The sequence below is a fragment of the Lissotriton vulgaris genome, chromosome 8 (genome assembly GCF_964263255.1).
Source record: "Lissotriton vulgaris chromosome 8, aLisVul1.2, whole genome shotgun sequence".
Classification (NCBI taxonomy): domain Eukaryota; kingdom Metazoa; phylum Chordata; class Amphibia; order Caudata; family Salamandridae; genus Lissotriton; species Lissotriton vulgaris.
In genome coordinates this window covers 148,153,703-148,173,283 of record NC_141696.1, presented here as the reverse complement: position 1 = coordinate 148,173,283, position 19,581 = coordinate 148,153,703, and the positions used below count along the sequence as shown (strand labels likewise).

General features: G+C 45.7%; 1 protein-coding gene across 4 annotated transcripts in view; it reads right to left on the bottom strand.

Annotated features, from left to right (window-relative positions):
• Positions 1–19,581, bottom strand: part of FCHSD2 (FCH and double SH3 domains 2) — a 514,252-nt gene that overhangs the window by 111,532 nt on the left and 383,139 nt on the right. The window lies entirely within an intron of this gene.

The following is a 19,581-nucleotide window of genomic DNA, read 5'->3' as shown; positions in this document are numbered from 1 at the left end:
ATGGGACAAGTAAAGACGAAGAATGTAGAACTATGTATGGGAAGGTTAACATACTGGGGGGAAAATGGAAAGGTCTTCTAAAACACTAAACAATCGGAAATACTGTTTGGACAAATTAATTTCATGAGTCAACGAATAATACCAAATTCTGAGAGAAATGTAAGACCTTGAGAAAGCATCAAGTGTTGCGAAACACGTGTCGGCATGGATAGAAATGCAGCATAATATCAAATAAAGTGTGGAATTTTCATTTCTAAAAAGAATAAAACTATTTCCGAAAACTTAATTATGGGCGTAAGGAGGATTTGTTCAAAGTTTGAAACAAAAATATTTTTTAAATACATCTCCTTAGCGTCAGAAGAATTCAATCATTCATGAACCGAAAACAAAAATACTTTTCTATATTCGGTCTATACTGTATGAATGTATGTAGCCCATTTTACTATGCATGTCTTTCGTCCCTGCCGCGCGGCCTGCTGTAACGGGGCACAGGAGGCGAGAAGTGACCAGCATAAAATCTCACTGTTCATTGAAAGCGGCGATACGGTGACGAAGGTCACAATCGACGTCAAAACCCCAGGTGAGATCATCAAACAAACGAAAAAAATCATTCTAGAACGTCTATTGTTGGTGTTTGTTAAAGGGTTCATGACTGGACAAAGAGAACTCCATTTTTTTCTCTCCACAGAATGACCATTTAAGAATGTGTTAAGTACTGACATGGGACGTGTGCTGGTTAGCGCCACTAGGTGGCGCCCTGGGCATTCAGTCAGTAATACGATGCATTCTACTTTTAGACTAGTGGCAAGTCATATGTGACATTTGGAAATTCCCACACTAGAAATGTAGCTACTGATCTAGGTGGCATCCAGGTCATCGGCGCAGAAACACGAGCTGTCATGTGAAATGTCAAACACACGTACCAAACGCCTGCCTGGTCCCAGCCAAGCCACCGTAGTAGTGTCTAAAGCGTCACACACACCCCACGCCCGCCAGTGAAGGGTCAGAGGCTGCAGGGGGGACCCCACACCGACACCACCTCAGCGGAGGGCGCTTAACCTTCACAAAAACACAGCATTTGGCCCCAGGGCGTTCCTAAGAACAGTCAGTGCACATTCACACACCCAGTTTGGAAAAGGAGGGGGAATGTATATAGAAGAACAAGGAACAGCACAAACAGACACAATTAACGCAACAATAACTTGGGCATTGAACTTGGCTGGGATAAAATACGCCGATGGTTAGATTTTTCCAGCTGCCTGTCAGATCAGATATCCAGCCACCGTCTTTGTGGGCGGGATTAACTGAGCTCAAACATGGTGCAGTGCTTACGTTGTCCAACAACAAAAAATAAGTGGCAAGGCCCTCGTCAGGAGGCCACTGCAGCTTGCACCACCCATTGCCTCTGCCAGTACTACCAATGACACCACAAACACAATAACGAACCCTCACTCTCCAACAAGTGTGACAATTCAGACTATTCCAGCCCCCAAATCTGTAACAATGGCTTGGGTGGGAAGTATTAGTCATTTTTAATGTATATTGAATGAATGAACAAGTGTTGTTGTCCTCATCTTTAAATTAGATAGACAGCACCACCATGTGGCAGACTGTCATAAGTTCCGGTAGTGACAATTAAGTGCCAGTGCCGGTGCCGAGCACAGGCAACCACTAGCTCAAATTAAGCATAGCAGGAGTCCAATATTGTAAGAGGGTGGGTTGGGTGGAAAGTGAAGAGGGGATGGAGTATGGAAGACATGTTGAAATTAGCGTGGAAAGTTATTGACTGTCCCTCTACAACCATACCAGCCTGTTCTTGCAGCCATGCGGGTAAAATGCAACTGGTCCAGCGGCAGGCGTTGCGCCTGCCTCAGTTCTTCCACTTCCACTTCCACAGGTTATTCTATCCAGCAAATCCGGCTCCCCATTTGATCCCTGCCCTCCCATGCTGCTACATGCTCTAGTGGACACAGTAAACCCGAGCATAAATGCCATCATTAATTCATCCCTGGCTACTGCCGTCATTCCATCCGAGTGGAAATTAGCCGCTGTCAAACCTCTGCAAAAGAAACCCCTAGTAGACCCCACTACGCTTTCAAACCTCCGTCCTATTTCGCTGCTCCCAATTCTCTTTAAACTTACGGAAGCAGCAGTGAATAAACAACTGACTAGGTATCTGGAGGAAAATTACATCTTGCATCCCAACCAAGCGAGGTTCAGGGCTAAACACTCCACAGAGTCGGCACTATTGCACACTGTGGAGACCCTGAAGACTGCTATGGACCAAGGAAAAAAGGCTGTTCTGTTTCTGCTCGACTTATCGGCGGCCTTTGATACGGTCTCACACTCCGTATTGATTGGCCGCCTAGCAGAATCAGGAATAGCAGGAGTTGCTCTTGAATGGCTAAAAAACTTTCTCAATTCATGAGAGACGACAGAATGCACACCTAAGCCACAGGAAGCAAGTCACGGTACTAGGGAAATACCGCTCAAAGGAGAAAGCATTAAAAACAGGGGTACCACAGGGCTCAAGCCTGAGCCCAGTACTATTCAACCTGTACATGACCCCCCTGATAGAGCTTATCACATCTTTTCACTTCAGCACTATATCTTATGCTGAGGATACTCAGCTTATCCTCGTATTAGACAGCAATACAACAAAGGCAGAGGAAAATCTAGGATATTTTCTTACCGCCACATTCGACTGGATGAGAAAACACCATCTCAAATGTAATTCCGGAAAGACCGAAATTTTACCATTCGGACAACAAAACCTTTTTCCCCCCAAAATCATGGTGGCCACAAGATGCAGAAGTCCCCCCAAACACCATTACTACGGCCCGCAACCTTGGGATTAGGTTTGACGAGGCCTTGTCATTTAGGCAACAAGCAGGTGCTGTGGCAGGGTCCTGCTTTAGCATAATCAAAGGCCTCAGAAGATTCTTCGACCTTCTCCCACTGACAGCCAGAAAGATGGTGGCGGTGGCTCTTATTACATCTCGTCTGGACTACTGCAACAGTCTATATGCAGGCTCTAGTAAAGCAGTACTGCATCGACTGCAGATGGTCCAGAATGCCATCGCCCGCCTCGTACTGAGATGGCCCAGGAAGTCGTCTGCATCAGCAGCACTTAAGATCTTGCACTGGCTGCCCATCCATAAAAGGGTGCTATTCAAAATCCTAGTAATCACCTTTAGGTCCTACCACCAGCTGGGTCCTACCTACCTGTCATAAAGGTTCAGAAGATATGTGCCCTCCCGCTCACTCAGATCTTCCAACCTGAACCTGCTGGTGACTCCCAAATTCAGACTAGCCACGAAAGGAGGAAAGTCCCTTGGAGTGCTGGGTGCCAGGGCCTGGAATAAACTACCACTCCAATTGCGCCAGATCCAGTCAGAGAACCTTTTCCGAAAGGCTCTAAAGACATGGATTTTTAAACTCATAGAGACAGCCTGTTTAACCCTAGTCTAAACCTAATCCCTAGAGATACCAGTTACTGTCTTACCGGTGCCTCACTAGCTCCCCGGCCAAACACCTTCTAGATCTGAGTGGTTAGCGCCAAGATGCTCCGTGGAGTGTAAGTCACGCTTTACAAAAATAAAATTACATTACATTACTTGTACCTCCAAGAGCCGCATTCCTTGGCTCCAAAGCCCTCGTCATCCCTCGCTACATATCAAAGACTCATGGTCCTACAAATGCACCAGTGTGGGACTGAACATCCATACATTGAAGCAATGCATCACTATGGGCAGCATCCACAGTACACGCTGATATAAAGCGCAAACGCCAAAGCTTGGCCTTCAATGTTAGTAGGCACCCTCTGCTCCTGGCCAATCCTGAAACACTTGCTTTTTATGTTAGTATGCACCCTTGGCTTCCGGTCAATCCCGGAGCACTTGCTTGGTTTCTATGTCAGTAGGAACCCTAGGCTCCTGGCCAATCCCGATGCAATTGCTTTCCACTGTTAGCAGGCCCCCTCACCTCCAGGTCACAACTAGAGTGCGAGGCTTTCTATGTTAATAGGCACCCTAGACTCCTGGCCAATCCCAGAGCACTAGGCTTTCTAAGTTAGTGGGCACCTCGGCTCCAGGCCAATCCCAGAGCACTAGGCTTTCTAGGTTAGTAGTCACCCTGGACTCCTGGCCAATCCCAGAGCACTAGGCTTTCTATGTTAGTAGGCACCTCGGCTCCTAGCCAGTTACTCCTGCAGCCGCCTCCATAATTCCCCCTTAATTCGCAGTAATCTCCCCATTTAGTATTTTTATCTTCTTCTTGGATGTAAGCTGAGACCCTTGGGACTCAGTAACACTCGGGGAGCTTCCCCTCTTCTTCCCTTCTTTTCCCTGTTTTTTCCTTCTCCCTTGTTATTTTCCCTCTCAGCACTTATTTCTTGCATTCTTACTTTCACCGGCCCCCATCCCTTTTCTTTGACTCACACTCCACGCCGCTAGCTATCAGAGCCTCTGTCCCCCACCTTTGAACACTCCTCTCTAACTTTGGGAAAGTGTTCAAGAGAGGCCAATGATACTAATGTTTACACCCCACGTGTTATTGTTTTTACTGGATTTCTCATTCCAAGCAGTAGGTGACCCAAGACGTTCCCATCCATTATCCACCGTGTGCCCGGAAGGCCCTCTCTAGGCGCTCCCCTACAAACATCTGCTCTCGCCTGCACTCTGAGACTCCAACTCTTCTCCAGGGTTATTCTCCCTGACCCGGTCCCTCTGCTCGAGTGCTTTTACTCTCCCGCCTTCACTCACTCACTCTCTCCATCATCTACAGATGACCCAACTTCTAGTCCTTTGTATCTATAATTGCCCTCACTGCAAGACCAGCCTTCTCACACATCTCAGCACCTTCTCCTTTTCCCCATATTCTTCAACCCATCCGTAGTCCTGCTTGGCTAGGTCTTCTTCCCATTGCAGCTTCTCTGGTGCCCAGGTTCACGTATGTTCTCCATCCTCCTCATCACAGCTACAGGTCAACTCTTGCAGAACTTTCCGCCAGCATTCTGGCACTAAAATTTACGCATCCTGCAGCATCTTCACTGCTTGTCCCTATGAGACTTAACATAGAGCACTGTTGGCCGTATAAGTGCTCCACGTTTCATCTACACTCTCCACAGACTGTGCGAAAGGGGGCTATCTATCCTATGGACCTGGTCTCTGCGGTGACTCTTGAGCATTGGGGGCTGTGGGGTGGGGGATTTGACCGGCCCGCTCCATCTTCCACCCTGCTTTAATTTCCACCGCAGTCATCAGCAAGGGGCAGTTTTGTGCCCCAACACCTCTGCACTGATCTCCTGTGTCAGTCTTTTTTTGTCACTTCTATTTGTACCCAGCTGGTCTTTTGACCCTTTGCATAGGCACGTCTGAGCCTTGTGTGCCACCCTCACACCACACCTTATAGGTGTAATAACATTTTTCATGGACATTCAGAGTTGAAACTTATATTGCTCACCCAGACTCCTTCATGGCCAACTGGGCTGGTACCCTACGTGTTCTCCAAGCACCACCCTTTGCCACACTCAGTTCCACCGCTTTAATGCCTTCCATCTAGACTTGCAGCCCAGGCACCATTATGTGTGGGTGAGCTCTGGTCACCAGGCTATACAACCCGGCTCCATTCTATGTGACCTCTTCCCCCATGGGGGGCAGAAGGGGTTGGGAAGGATCATGCCAAACTTACACATCAATGCCCGCCTTGGAATGGTGCACTCCCCTGATCCAATGCTACGGCTCAGCACAGAGGTCACTCCTGCCTGTGCCCAAAAGAGGCGCAGCACGGATTCCACGTCATTGACATCAAACAAACAACCACAAGGTCTGTAATCGCTCTTCCACCTATGCGCCATGGGATACTTCGCTTCCTGCTTGCAACAACACAAGTATGCTACAAGAAATTAAGGGGTGGTGAGGGGCAGGGCAAGAGCAAAATGACCTATCCAGAACAATGACGCAGCTTCCGCCCCTAAGGAAGGACCACCAATCATGTGTAGCGATCGCAGGTAACCCAAACATCCGCCCTAACTCCTGTCAGCAGGGAGGAGAGAAAAGGCTGCCTTTGCTCCTTCCAGGGATAAATATCTCCTCCCTGTGACCTCCTCAACTTCATTAAAAGATGGCAAGGACAGAAAGAAGATACAAAAGGTCGAGGCTTTTACTGTTATTTTCCCCATGAGCACAGCCTTTTAATTTAAACCTATTAGGAGATGGGTAAGGCTAGCTGCACACGCTGTATTGTCTCATACAGACCCGCACTCCACTCCTTATTGCATCATTACCATCCCTTGACATTTGCTGTTGCACTCGTAGATTTTGCCATTTTCCCCGTCCTGACTGGACTTTAATTGTTCCCTGTCCCAGTAATCTATAATCTGATGCCCCGCCATCTTTCTCATGGACCTCCTCATTGGCCTCATATTCCCATCACAATCAGGCGGGCACAATCATTAGACAATGACCAATTATGGACCTGTCTTTTATTACAACATATTACAGCTGCTCACAATCCGGCTCCTCACTCCGGTTGGACCCAGTTTGTCGTCTCTATAAATTGTGTACTGTGTTTGCCCACTGTGGTTATACATCTGAATTAATATCACTTTGATGATCTTCACGGTCTCCTAAATGTTAAGAGTCCTGATGAGGGTCCCGTACCCCATAGAGGTCGAAACACGTCGACTTTCACGACAGACCCAAGTTATTTTCCTGATTTTGAATATATACCGGCTGTGTCCTTTTAAACTTTGTGTGATAAACATATACTGCTATATTCTTCTGCATCTCATTTGTTCAAGCACGTCATTTACCTCACTGGTACTGTTTCTGATGCATCTCTGTGTTTTATACCAGTTGTTGACTACCTAATTGCTAATTAACATTTGTTGATATTATTATCATTATTGTTACTTTTATTGTCATTGCCGGCTCATTCTTTTCCTAATAGGGACCATGGTCTCTTTTTTCTGAAATACCCCAGCTCCATAGTGACCCCAAGATCTCTCTGGAGTTCGAGTACTCGTTAATGTAAACATCTCATTTTACTTCCTCTTACAATCTGACTTGAGCCCAGACCAGAATGTGAGTGAGATCAACCACAGGCACAAGCACGTTAACCACACAGTCTAGGGGTCACTTCCGTTCTCAGGGTGAATCTGCAGAAACACTCGTCTGCTGCCATACCAGCAGGTGTGAAAGCCACCATGGGAACACAGGGTGGAGACATTTTCACCAGTAGCAGAACGTTCCCGGACCCAGATGTGCACTGCCTGAAAACTGCTCAGAGCAGAAACGAAACACAAATGCAGGGTTTAATCATAAGACTGTTTCCCTTTCTTAAGGCCAGGGACAGCCATCTCGGGCCAACTGGAAATAACCTGTCACTTCTTAAACGAGGGCAGGTCTGGGCAGCAGAATTTCTGGGGGGTTTCAACTGTGGCTAAAAAACACAAAAAATATTTTTTGGGTTTTCACAATAGGCACTAAACATGCCCAGGGCGGCCACACATTTATTTTTGCATGCCTTATTGGTGTCATTTCTTATAAATGTAAATAACACCTTTTTTGCTTATGTTTTTTTTAACCATGTTCAAGAACACCTTTTGCTCATGGTAGAGTTCAAACTGCTCAGGTCTTGAACCGAGTCAACTCAATAAGAAACACTGTATTAACAGAACGACATCTGGAAACGCTTTAACACCCTGCTATCATTTACATGTTCTGATTTATTTTATCCGTTTTACAGCGCCGACAAGAGCAGACAGTATCTTCGGAGCGCTTATGGGAAAAGCACGTAGTGGTCTATTGGGGAGTAGGACCAGTGATTTAATCTCGAGGTGAGCCCAGCTCAGCCCATGTGCCTGGTGGTAAAGGTGAGTGAAAAGTAAAATGGGTACCCCTGTCAACCCTTGACGGCCTTGGAGAACTAAAACTATACGAGTTTTATGTGTACAGATAAATTATATGAATAAGATATCATTCTGCAAGCATATCATTTAGGCTTGCCCTTAGTAAAAAGTAAAATAACTCAAAAAAATGCATGAATAAATCCCTTGCTGGCACACTTACCTGCTTTTTTGATGGTAACGGTGGCTCTTTATGGATAAGCTTTACGTCTTGTAGTTTATCTCATTGTGAAAAGGCACAGAGTTCCAGAGGGCTGGACCTGGAAAGTTCAGGCCCTGCCTCTTTACTGCTGAGGTCTTGATGGGGGCAGTAATAGGAAGCTGGGGTAAGGCAGTACAAGTTTGAAAAGGATCTCTGGTGTAACACCGTGCAGAGATTTATGGACAGAACAAAGGGTTATGAAGCGAGCCTTCTGCTTGACCAACAGGTAATGGAGCGTCATAGGAGAGGGCGGGTGATGGCCAAGCCGAGGAGGGATTGGGCAGCAACGCTGAGCTCTTATGGGGCATGCACATTGTTTTAGCAGTGGGGTCCTATGAGAGTCCACTGAAGTACTCTAAGCAAGAAATGCCCGCTGCAAGTATGTGAGTGATATAGAGCTGTATGTAGCAGCAGGGAGTGTCCCTTGGAGGTAACTAACGTGATGAAGGAAGGACAAATACCTACATGTCTGATCTTGCGAGAGGGAATTGGGGGCGAATCCAAGTTAAGTTTCCCAACCCTGAAAGCCGTCATGGTAAAGACTATTTTGGTTGATCCACTGCAGCGGGTGTGAAAGAACCCTTTAATTTTGCAGTGAATACCAACATCGCTGTTAGTCCTAAGATGCATGGCACCATTATCAGCATACAAGCGGTAAACTATCCTGCGGACGCGGACGATACAAGCCCAAGAGCAAATATGAGCATTAAATATCTACAAACAGGACCGGCTCACTTGATCATAGGTAGAGATGTCAACTACAGAGGCCCGCATTGATAATTTGCTTTCACTCTGTAATGTTACTCGCACTAGTATTTTACATGGCATCACTTTTGGCATTCCAGGGGCGACTTTCCAAACGCTTAGGAGGTCTCCACCGGAGAACAGAGAAGATGTATTTGTAGCGTGAATGGATATATTCCTATAGTGTCAGCTTTTATTAGTTGTGGGTGAATGTTCTTGGGGTTTTTTTGGTGGCATTTGCGGCATAGGTAAAAGAGAGTTTGTGTCTGTGTGTGTATGTATGTGAATGTGTGTAGGGCAACTGGTGGTTCTGGAACATATTGTGCGACCATAGATGGTTGGACATTGTGCCTCCGCTTCCTCCAGTGCCAGAATTCAGAGTAGTCTGAAACAGCCACATTAGGTGCAACTTAGCATAAGGACCCAAGTTCTGGAGAGAATCATTTCAAAAAGCATTTACACAAGTTTGCCACCTTAATCGGACCCTGTGTTTTATTATCCTAACTGCATTTTTATGGTATTTTATCCCCTCTTTACACCTACTGCTCATCACTTTAGATAAAGGCCAATAAAAGAGGGATACCCCTCTTCTCAGGGAGCTGCATGTGACGTTTGAACACAAACCCCATCGTTGACCACACCAGGATACTGCAGATCCGCTCCGGAACCATTACCCGACTCTTCCGGATGACCGCACATGCATAAGACTCAAAGCGAGGTTCACAAATAAGTCACAACAGAGAGTGGAGCAGATCGCCTTATTGCAAAAATTAAAGAATGTGCTACATCCTCATGCCATGGCCACTTCTGGTTCTCGACCAGCAGAAAGCCCACACTGCTGTGTGCCAAGTCACTATCATCTGCTCTTCCCTGTGACCGCATTCATCTACCAATCGAAAAGGAAGCCTCATAGGTTTGGGGATCATGTCCCAGCAACTACCACTGATTTGCATGAGGGTTACCACAGACTGCCCCGCCTCTTCCTGCCTTCATCCCATGCATTCCTGGTGGTGTCACCAAAGATGTACACAGTGCACCTGCGGCTGTATTATACAGAGGGCGCTGTTGTCTTTGTTTGCGCCACAGCGCAGCTTCAAGTTGGCATACCGGGTGTAACCAGGGACAGTGCCTCCGATTGCTGATAATCTACAGCACCAGGACAGACGTGAACTCGTGGCTGCCCTGGGGCACTACATTAGTAATTGGCAGAGTAGCTCTTTGAAGCGGCCGCTCCGTGTTTCACGGTGCAGATGGCACCCGCCTGCTCTTCAAAGGGGTGGCAGAGTTCCTCCTGCAGACAAGTGCACACGCCCATGCAAATAAGGGAACACCCTCTTAAATTATAAACTAAACTCTAATTAAATTAAAAATACTACTGGAATACACCAATTATTTACACCTATCCTTACTGCACAAAGTGAGTGACAGGTGATATTGCACCATATCTGAATGTGCATTCAGGTGATGCACTGTAGGATCAATGAGGGAAACAGGACACAATTTAGGGCTACAGGGAATTGTTTACCAACTCCAGAAGCACCTTCATCTCGAATTAACCCGAAGACTACCAAACCCACCAACAAACTGATCTTGGATATCTGCTATTATAGCACAAAGATAAATCACACAACCAAGGATACAACACCCCAAGTAAAGAATGAGGTATATTATACATTTAACATCATTCAACATTTCACAGACTACTGTAAAGTGCATGCAAATGATATTGCATTTTGCAAAAATAAAACCTCTGGCTGATCCTTGAAATGCAAAGTTACAAGGAAGATTTACTCTCTGCTGCAGCGGACGGGAGCTTATGTTACTGTCCCCAGGGTTCACTACAAAGGGCCTCATGTTGGTGCAAAATAATATTTTGCCTGGATCTGCCCAGAAGCTAAGTTTGTTCTGGCTGAAAACCCAACCCGCAAAGACCAGTACAGAATGACCCACACAAACTTTAAGGATCAGGACTTTGTTCAGTATTAGACCGCATTCACCACCAACTGGAGCAGCCAATCAGGAACGTAAGTTTATGGGTTGGGAGAAAGAGGGGAATGCAACTTTTTCTACAAACAGCAAAAAATCTAAATAAAAAAAAACATAGGTGAAAAATCAAACCACTGCTCGCGCTGTGAGTGGAGATGTGTGCTCACCTTTGTTGGAGAAGACTTGCTCTACATTAATAGCAACTTTATTCAGGAATTAGATATAAACAATCAGATGATGAGGACTGACACAAAGTGCCAAATGCCATCTAGGTACCGTAAAAGCCAGTTCCCTTTCTTACACCTTGCAATCCAAGTTATGACTTTGATACGGGCTGGTGTTTTCTTCTTCGAATCAGTACTGTAAGTGCACAAGCTAAGAACTATGCTCTACAAAATCAGCCTAAAGTGGTAACTAACCAAAAATTGACCATTACAGCATCCAACAAAAGAGACTTACACATCTACCCAAGAGAAACAAAATTGTTCATAAAAAAATAATTTGGCACAGATGGCCATTGAATCAAGAGCAGACGCCTGAGGTAGACAACAAAGCTATACAATCATGTGAAAGAGGCTTAGTGTGTGTGTGTGTGTGTGTGTGTGTGTGTGTGTGTGTGTGTGTGTGTGTGTGTGTGTGTGTGTGTGTGTGTGTGTGTGTGTGTATGTGTATATATATACATTTACATATATATATATATACACATATATATATATATATATATTATTTTTTATATATTGTATTGTAAACAATAGGTCTGTCCACAATAAACCAATATGTAAAAAGGGATTCATGCCAATTTCTCCACCGATGACCACTTAGAGGGGTATCCTGGCTCTCCCAAACAGCCGCAGCAAGCCTGTGTGGTCACATCACTGTAAATGACACTGAACTTGTATTCAATTCCCAAAGCAAAGAACTGAACCAGCAGGAACATCCTTTCACAGAGCTGGAGACAATGCTAGGAAACCAGCAGCGTGGCCCCAGCCCTTCAGAGGACTCAGCTGGCGGTGCCCAGCAAGGGGGGTTTGGAGGTCAGCGACCACTGGGAGGTCTGCCCTCCCGGGCAGATTGGGAGGGTGGTGCAGTCTACCGACTGCCATTTTGATTTGGGCTACATATGTAGCCCAATATAGACCAACCACTATTTAGGGGGCCATTTTAGGCTCAGGTGACCAGGTGGCTGGTAGCAGGGAAAGCAATAGCATGCATTCAATCATGAGAACGAGGCTGACTGTGTACATGTACTGCATTGGAAACGATAGGTCTGCCAGCAATAAACCGAGATGTAAATAGTGATGAATGTCAAATACTCCACAGAGGACCACTTTGAGGGGTATCCTGGCTCTCTCAAGCAGCAACAACAAGCCTGTGCGGTCACCTCACTGTAAAACACACTGAACTTGTACTAAATTCCCAAAACAGAGCACTGAACCCGCAGGAATGTCCTTTCACAGGGCTGGAAACAATGCTAGGAAACCAGCAGCACGGCCCCAGCCCTTCGGAGGGCTCCGCCAGCGGTGCCCAGCGATGAGGCGCTCGGCCGGGCATGCGGCTTCACGGCTCCGCCATATCAGGGCAACGCACGGCTGGCTGAGGGATGCAACCCATGCTAAGCAACAACGCCTGGCACGAAAGTTTATTTCGAACTGGACAAACAATGGCAGAGCAGCCGCGTATAAAAGGGACGGAGGCCGGGGAGGCTCAAGGGCCCGCCTGGCACGGGGTTTCCAAGGCTTGGGGCAATGCTTGAGCGCAGATTAGAAGTACTTACCTTGTTGTTTTTTTTTTTTCTAAGTTGGTGGCTTCACTAAACAGGAGGTGGGTATTGCTCACTTGACTCTTCAGCCACTAGCAGAATTTGGCACCTTCGTTCAGTGGGGGTACAGCAAAAAAACAAGTACAGTTTATGAACTACTTTTTCACCTGCACAAGCGAGTGCGCGTGGCCTGTGGTTCGCGACAGTCAACTCCCACAACCTCCTGGCAGCTATGCGGTTTGTAGAAAGCACACTATAAACATTCTCACGAGGATGCGCGCAAGCTTCCTATAGGTGGCGCTGTTATTTACAAAAAAATGTCAATAAAAGTTCGAGGACACTGCTGCTGATGCGTTTCTCAAGCAAACAGAAACACCTTTCAAATACAGTTTGTGCAACAGACTGGGAGGTGCACATAACACCACACACACTCACTCACGTATTACTTGCTCGGTAACACTGAATACTCTCTGTCTTACATCACTGGAGCTTCAGACGCCCGTCGCTGAGCAGGGTCAAGTTTTGAGAAGTGTTTGCATTCAAAGGTTTAATTCGCTCCCAAGTAAATGTATTCGGAAATTCTTACAATCCTAGACATTTAGGCAATCAACAAATAATAACTACCATCCGTTTAAAAAGAAGACACTATCATTTAAAATCCATCATGCTTAGTTCGCTGTGTGCAAGCATGCATATGTAATGAATATAGTGCCAATGAAACGAAAGCTGAATTGCAAATTATATTTCTACATGGAAAACACTTCTCTCAGATACAGACCCACTGGATTACCCAGGATAGTTACAGAGTAGCATGTTACTCGCCAAAAAAGCAATTCAACACCTCATCAGGGGTAGCAAGTGCTATCTAAATGGAAACCTTTTCCCTCTTCTATCCCTCGACTATACTTCTCAATCCAAATAACAGACTAACATATCCACCACTCAAATTACTTCATATTTCACTATACTAATTTACCAATAATCCATTATGTGTTCCGGAGTAGCGTGCTACGCGCTGATAAAGTACTTTGATGTCTCCTCAGGGGTAGTAAGCGCTATATAAATGCAATTACAATACAGTGCTTATGTACTGTGCAATGGATTCATAAACAAATAAGGGATTAACAAATGATGGAATTAATTATAATAAGGCACGTTCAACAACTAATTATATGTTCAAATGATAACCAGACGAGCAAAGAAGGCTAGAGCATTTGACAAGTGTCAGTAAACAGGGTGGTGCCTGAAAATAAACTAACCCCTCCCTCCAACACTGAACCGTGAACACTAAATGTAAACAATACACCAGGAACGCCCATCATCTACGCTACCTAGAGTACAGAGGTCTTAAATTAGCCCACAGACTTCCTTCTCATGGAGGTGGTCACCATACTTAGAAGGGCTTTGCTTTTATATGTCCGCTGATGATACGCTACTAATTTTTGGTTCTGCAAACAATAAGATACAGATCCGAGCAACAAAGATCTCAGTGTTGCAAACTGACCGTTGGCCACTTGAAAGAAGGGTTAAAATAAACGTTTTAAAGTTAAATCCATCCAAGCCAGAAATTATTTTCACATCTCAAGATGTATCGAAAATTGATTCTTGGCACCAGCCGCCTGTGATGGGCTCACTCAGGTCACAGGTAATTTTATTCTGAATCTCAGCATCTATTATGAATGTCAACCGATCAGTACAAGTTTAGGCAACAAAGATAGTGAATACGTGTTTATGTTACTTGACAATCTTGAGGATTTTACTTGTGTTTATTGATAAATTCCACATTCTTGTCGTAAATGCGGTTATTCAGTCTACACTGGATTAAGGGATATCGGTAGATTTAGCATCCCCAGAGCATAGTTGGTACAATTGCTGCTATTTGATTTACCTATTTCTAATAGGCCGTCTTCAAATATTTCTACTGTTTAGGCCCAGCTTCACTGCCTACATATCAAAAGCCAAATTACAATCAAAGCAATGGTCACAGTTCAAAGAGTTACGCGCCACTGATCGCTGGTCTTAATAGGAAATCCTGTTGGCACCAGGCCAATCGGACACTTCGTTCTGCACACAAATTCCTACTAACATTTCCCAGATCTTGGACAATCAAATTCAATCAAGTCCTTTTCGATGGTCACGGCCAACACCTGGGATTCCTTGCATCCTGGTCACCGTTCAGTATCCACCAATTCTGTAATTCTCTTTATGTCCCACCTACTCAACCAAAGATGATTATTTTTGTACACTTTAGTGCGGTTTTACTGTATAGCCCCAAGAAGGTTTATTGAACATTGTGCACTATAAATATAGACCAGAGACCAGGAATTAGGCAACATAACAAGTGTATTTGTAAAGCACACATTCACCGAAGGGTCTCTTGGTACGGAACAACAGATGTTTATTGTTACCCAACCCAATGGCACTCATTCTATCGACCTCGGAAGGCTGAAAGGGGAGTCAAAATACACACTAGTTGACTAGATTAACCGAAGAGATGAAAAATAGATCAAACGCTACCACCGACGTCCATACAGCTGGTTACATGACTTTCTAATATTAACTGTGGCTGTGGCTCCCTGCATATTCCTTAGGCCTTACAGGATTCCTTTGCCATGGTTATTTCTAAAGGAAATCTGCCACAGGGGTGACTGCTTTGGACAGCTCCAGGGTGAGGAGGGTTTGAGCGAACCAGAAAATGCCAGAGAGACAAGAGGAGCCAGATATATGGAATTGTACTGTCCATGAAGAGTTCCACACTAGCAATGCATACCTTTTGACTTGGCAGCCTTCGCACGTCACTTATTGAAGACTAACACTCCCCACACCCCTGCTCTTTGGAGTTACTGCACATGCGCAGTGGTCACTTGATTCCACAATCCTTTGATTGGCTGCTGCCTTGTAGGTGCAGCTTCAGAATTACTGCTCAGCAACTTACCACAAATCCTTATTAGACGCACCCCTCTTTGATTGGTAATCGCCATATCATGCGATCTCTGCCAGCCACGTCTATCCAGGCACTTGTTCAACTCATCTTACCCTTGACAGACGTTCTTCCACCCGGTCAGTCCCATGCATCACATCATGGAATAAAGCCAATACTTGGGGAGTCTTTCATAGCAACCCATAACAGCTAGAACGCATTTATGCTAGGGATGGGCGGAATTTGCGTAGTCGCGCTACGTAAAGCTCAGCGAAACGGTAAAAAATCTCTGCGAGTATGCAAACGTTCTGCGAACACGCGGAATTGCTTGTTCAGTGTGTTCGCAATGCTTTTTTGCTGTTCGCAAATGCTTTTTGCAAGCTCGGGGAAAAATATCTTGCGAACATGCATTTTGAAAGCGCGAACAAGCAAAAATTTCGCGAAATCACTGAATTTTTGGCAAGTCTGCGTTCTCCGCGGAACGTGAAATTAACCAAATTCGGCGAGCGGAAGGGAATTTACCGCCCAGGCCTAATGTATGCCCCAACCCAATCAATGCTGGATCCATCCAGTGAATTAACCATACAGCACTTTTTGCCTATATCTCCTCTCCCCTTCCATTCTCTCCACCAAGCAACTGATCAGATTAAAGAATCATGTTAACGCTTGCACATATTTGTGCTTTCTCGCTAAACCATTCTCACACTCAAATCACTCTTAAACTTTGGTAACCCCCCTCTTCGGACATAGATTCTTGGAGAACTAAATGCTTTGATCTCACACCCCCTTCTCAATCCTCAAAAAGCCATCAACCTCTATAATCTACCTTACCATTCACTATCCTAACTATTCCTTTGGTGAAAGGACTTAAATAATCAGCAGTCATATTTTTTTTAAAAATGATTAGAGAGTAAGTGAGAGGTAGCACACCCTTCTTTTAGCAAAATATCAACCAATAAAAGTCACTGTTCTTTCAGCACCGGGACAATGCTACCCATGGTTCCCTTAGCGCTATTGGGCAACCTTTTCTTTCCACCTCTGCCAGAACCACCAACCAAAAGCTTTCGTCTCCTCAGCCACAAGATTCCAAATCAACCAATGGCGCTGGAGAGTCAAGTGTTGCTCACTATGCCAACAATTTACATCCTAGAAACTGAAATCTCTTTGGCACATTAACCTACAAAAATTGTTATGTTTGCTCCATTTCTAGCCAGTTTGCTCAATAATTAATAATTGAAATGCCTTTATCACTTATTTAGATAATTTATATTAAAAGTGCAGTGTGCCACCCGGCGGCTTCTTAAGAGCACTCTTCAATGGGCACTGAAAGTTCATGATTTAGGCATTGCAGGATTTCATTACTTATGAGGCATGGACCCAGTAGGATGGAATACATTTTGTTCCTGGCGGATCTTATGCTTTCAGTTTTTGGGATATTCTTTACTGTGGAAATTAGACGAACCAAGAAGCGCGACAAGAAGGGAAATTAAATGGCTGGGCTCAGGGAATGAAGGAGGGAAGCATGCCAAGGATTGCGCGAAGGAAAAAAAGGGGATTGCTGCATAATGAGACGAGGGAATGGAGAGGCTTGCGTACAGGGAGACTTTAAGAGTTAATCCTGTAAGATTATGATTATCCACAGAGTATTTAAAACTGAGTAACACTGTCGCTGAATAGTTGACCGCCACGTTATCCACGCAATGTTGGATTAATTCCTCTCATCTGATCCCAGCTTTCCGGTTTTATTTCTCGCAGTTTTGTTATGGGGCTTGCTTTATATCTACACTTATTCTCTAGCCAAAAGGATTTCTTTCTTTGGATAAGTATGTCACCTCGTGCACCATTTACAAGCAGAACAATAGAACAGCTGAGAATTTAACATTTGTGAGTACTTCGCAGTGTTTATTTTGCAATAATAACAAATAGCTTGCAATCACAGAACGTGGCAGAATAAACAATCTTGAAAACCTCTGGTTCTTGAGAACTTGACTGGTGACTATACTTAAATTTACAAGAGGATATGGAATTTCAGTGTCTATCTACCGAAGTTGCACACTGATGACCACTTACAAGCACAGATAAAAGCTCTTATTTTCTGGTGTAAGCACCTCATAACCTGGGCACAGCTGTCCGTAGGAAGGGGAATTAACTACCAGGTACCACCCACAGTGAACAATGGGCAGAATGTGCTCAAACATGAACACAAGTTCATAAACTGATGCACAAGGTCAGAATCCATTAAATCTGTGTTTCACATTTAGGCTACTGGTGTCTGGATTCAACAAACTATCAGTAGTTTGTGATGCTCACCACAATAGCGCTTCGACGCCTCGTCAGGGGTAGTAAGCGTCCTGGAAAAGGTGCCGCATTACCGCGCTGCGTTCTGTAAGCGCTGTGTGTGTTTTTAACCTCACTGTTTGTGGCTTATTGAGTAAATTTACTGCTGTATTTTAAATGCGCTTTGGCTGGGCTCTCCCCTTCCTCCCCCTTACCTGCATTTAATTTTTGGAACATTCACCACCGTTTGGTGGGTCCGGGTTCCGTGGGTGGTGTGGAGATCGTCGACAGGCGCCATCTTTGATTGGGACGCTGGCTTTTTCGGCGGGCGCCATCTTGGAGCGTCCTTGCGCTCCTTCCTCTATTTCGCCGCCTATTTAAGGCGAGTTTAGCCAGCGGTCAGCCTGGAAAAGGTGCCGCATTACCGCGCTGCGTTCTGTAAGCGCTGTGTGTGTTTTTAACCTCACTGTTTGTGGCTTATTGAGTAAATTTACTGCTGTATTTTAAATGCGCTTTGGCTGGGCTCTCCCCTTCCTCCCCCTTACCTGCATTTAATTTTTGGAACATTCACCACCGTTTGGTGGGTCCGGGTTCCGTGGGTGGTGTGGAGATCGTCGACAGGCGCCATCTTTGATTGGGACGCTGGCTTTTTCGGCGGGCGCCATCTTGGAGCGTCCTTGCGCTCCTTCCTCTATTTCGCCGCCTATTTAAAGTAGCTCTCTCCCGCGCAGCGGGAACGCGCAGTTAGGACGCCGTCGCTTGCCGGAGTCTTGCCAGAGTCCTGCCCGTCTGCGCCCGTCCGCGCTAAGGACGCGCGGGGCGCAGCGGGCCACTTCCGCCCACTATTCTCTGGAAGGCAGGATGCTTGTGTACACCAGTGCAGCGCTCCAGGCGATTGGCCACTCCCTCCCTCGATGTGCTGTCGCACTTAAACATCTTTTGTGTGGCCCTTACCAATGTGCCTGCAAGAGATGGTCGCTTGACCAGTCCACGGGTATTCGAGCCTATGATAATTCCGCCGCCCCATTGGCTGGCATAAGGGTGCCTCGGTTGAGTGATGGTCGAGTTCAGGGTCTGCGGATATTAAATCTCAATACCAGATCTCTGGTTAAACACCATCTTTCTATTATGGACCTCATTACTGATGAGGAGCCGGATCTATTTATCATCACCGAGACCTGGCTCCAGGATACAGACACAGCCATAATTAATCTGGCTTGTCCCCCAGGTTACTCACTTTTTACATGGAACCGGCTGTCTAGAGGTGGAGGTATTGCCCTAGCTTTAAAATCTACTTTTGCGTGCTCCTGGACTGGTCTGCATATTGCAGGCTGCGAAAGCGCCCTGTTTAAGATCACTATCAGTCCTCAGTTCACGCTGTCTGGGATGGTCGTGTACCGCCCTCCTGGCAGCGATGTAGCTTTCAGGGGAGCTTTCCCTGAAGCAGTGAGTACGCTAGCTAGTGATTGCGCTAATTTCTGCATCATAGGTGACCTCAACCTCCATTTTGACACCCAACAGACCACGGCCGTCAGTGGTTTCCTGGCGGATATGGAGGCCCTTCAGCTGACCCAACTTGTCACTCAACCCACGCACGTGGCAGGGCACATCTTGGACCCATTCTTCACCAACTTATCGGATGTCCAAGTCTCGGCTATTTCTCCAGTGTGTTGGACTGACCATTATTTGGTGTCCATGTGGCTACCTCTCCCCGTAACCCCTACTATTCCACCTCCAAAGTGGGTTCCGCGGCGGCATTGGAATAAGCTCAGGCTTAAGGATCT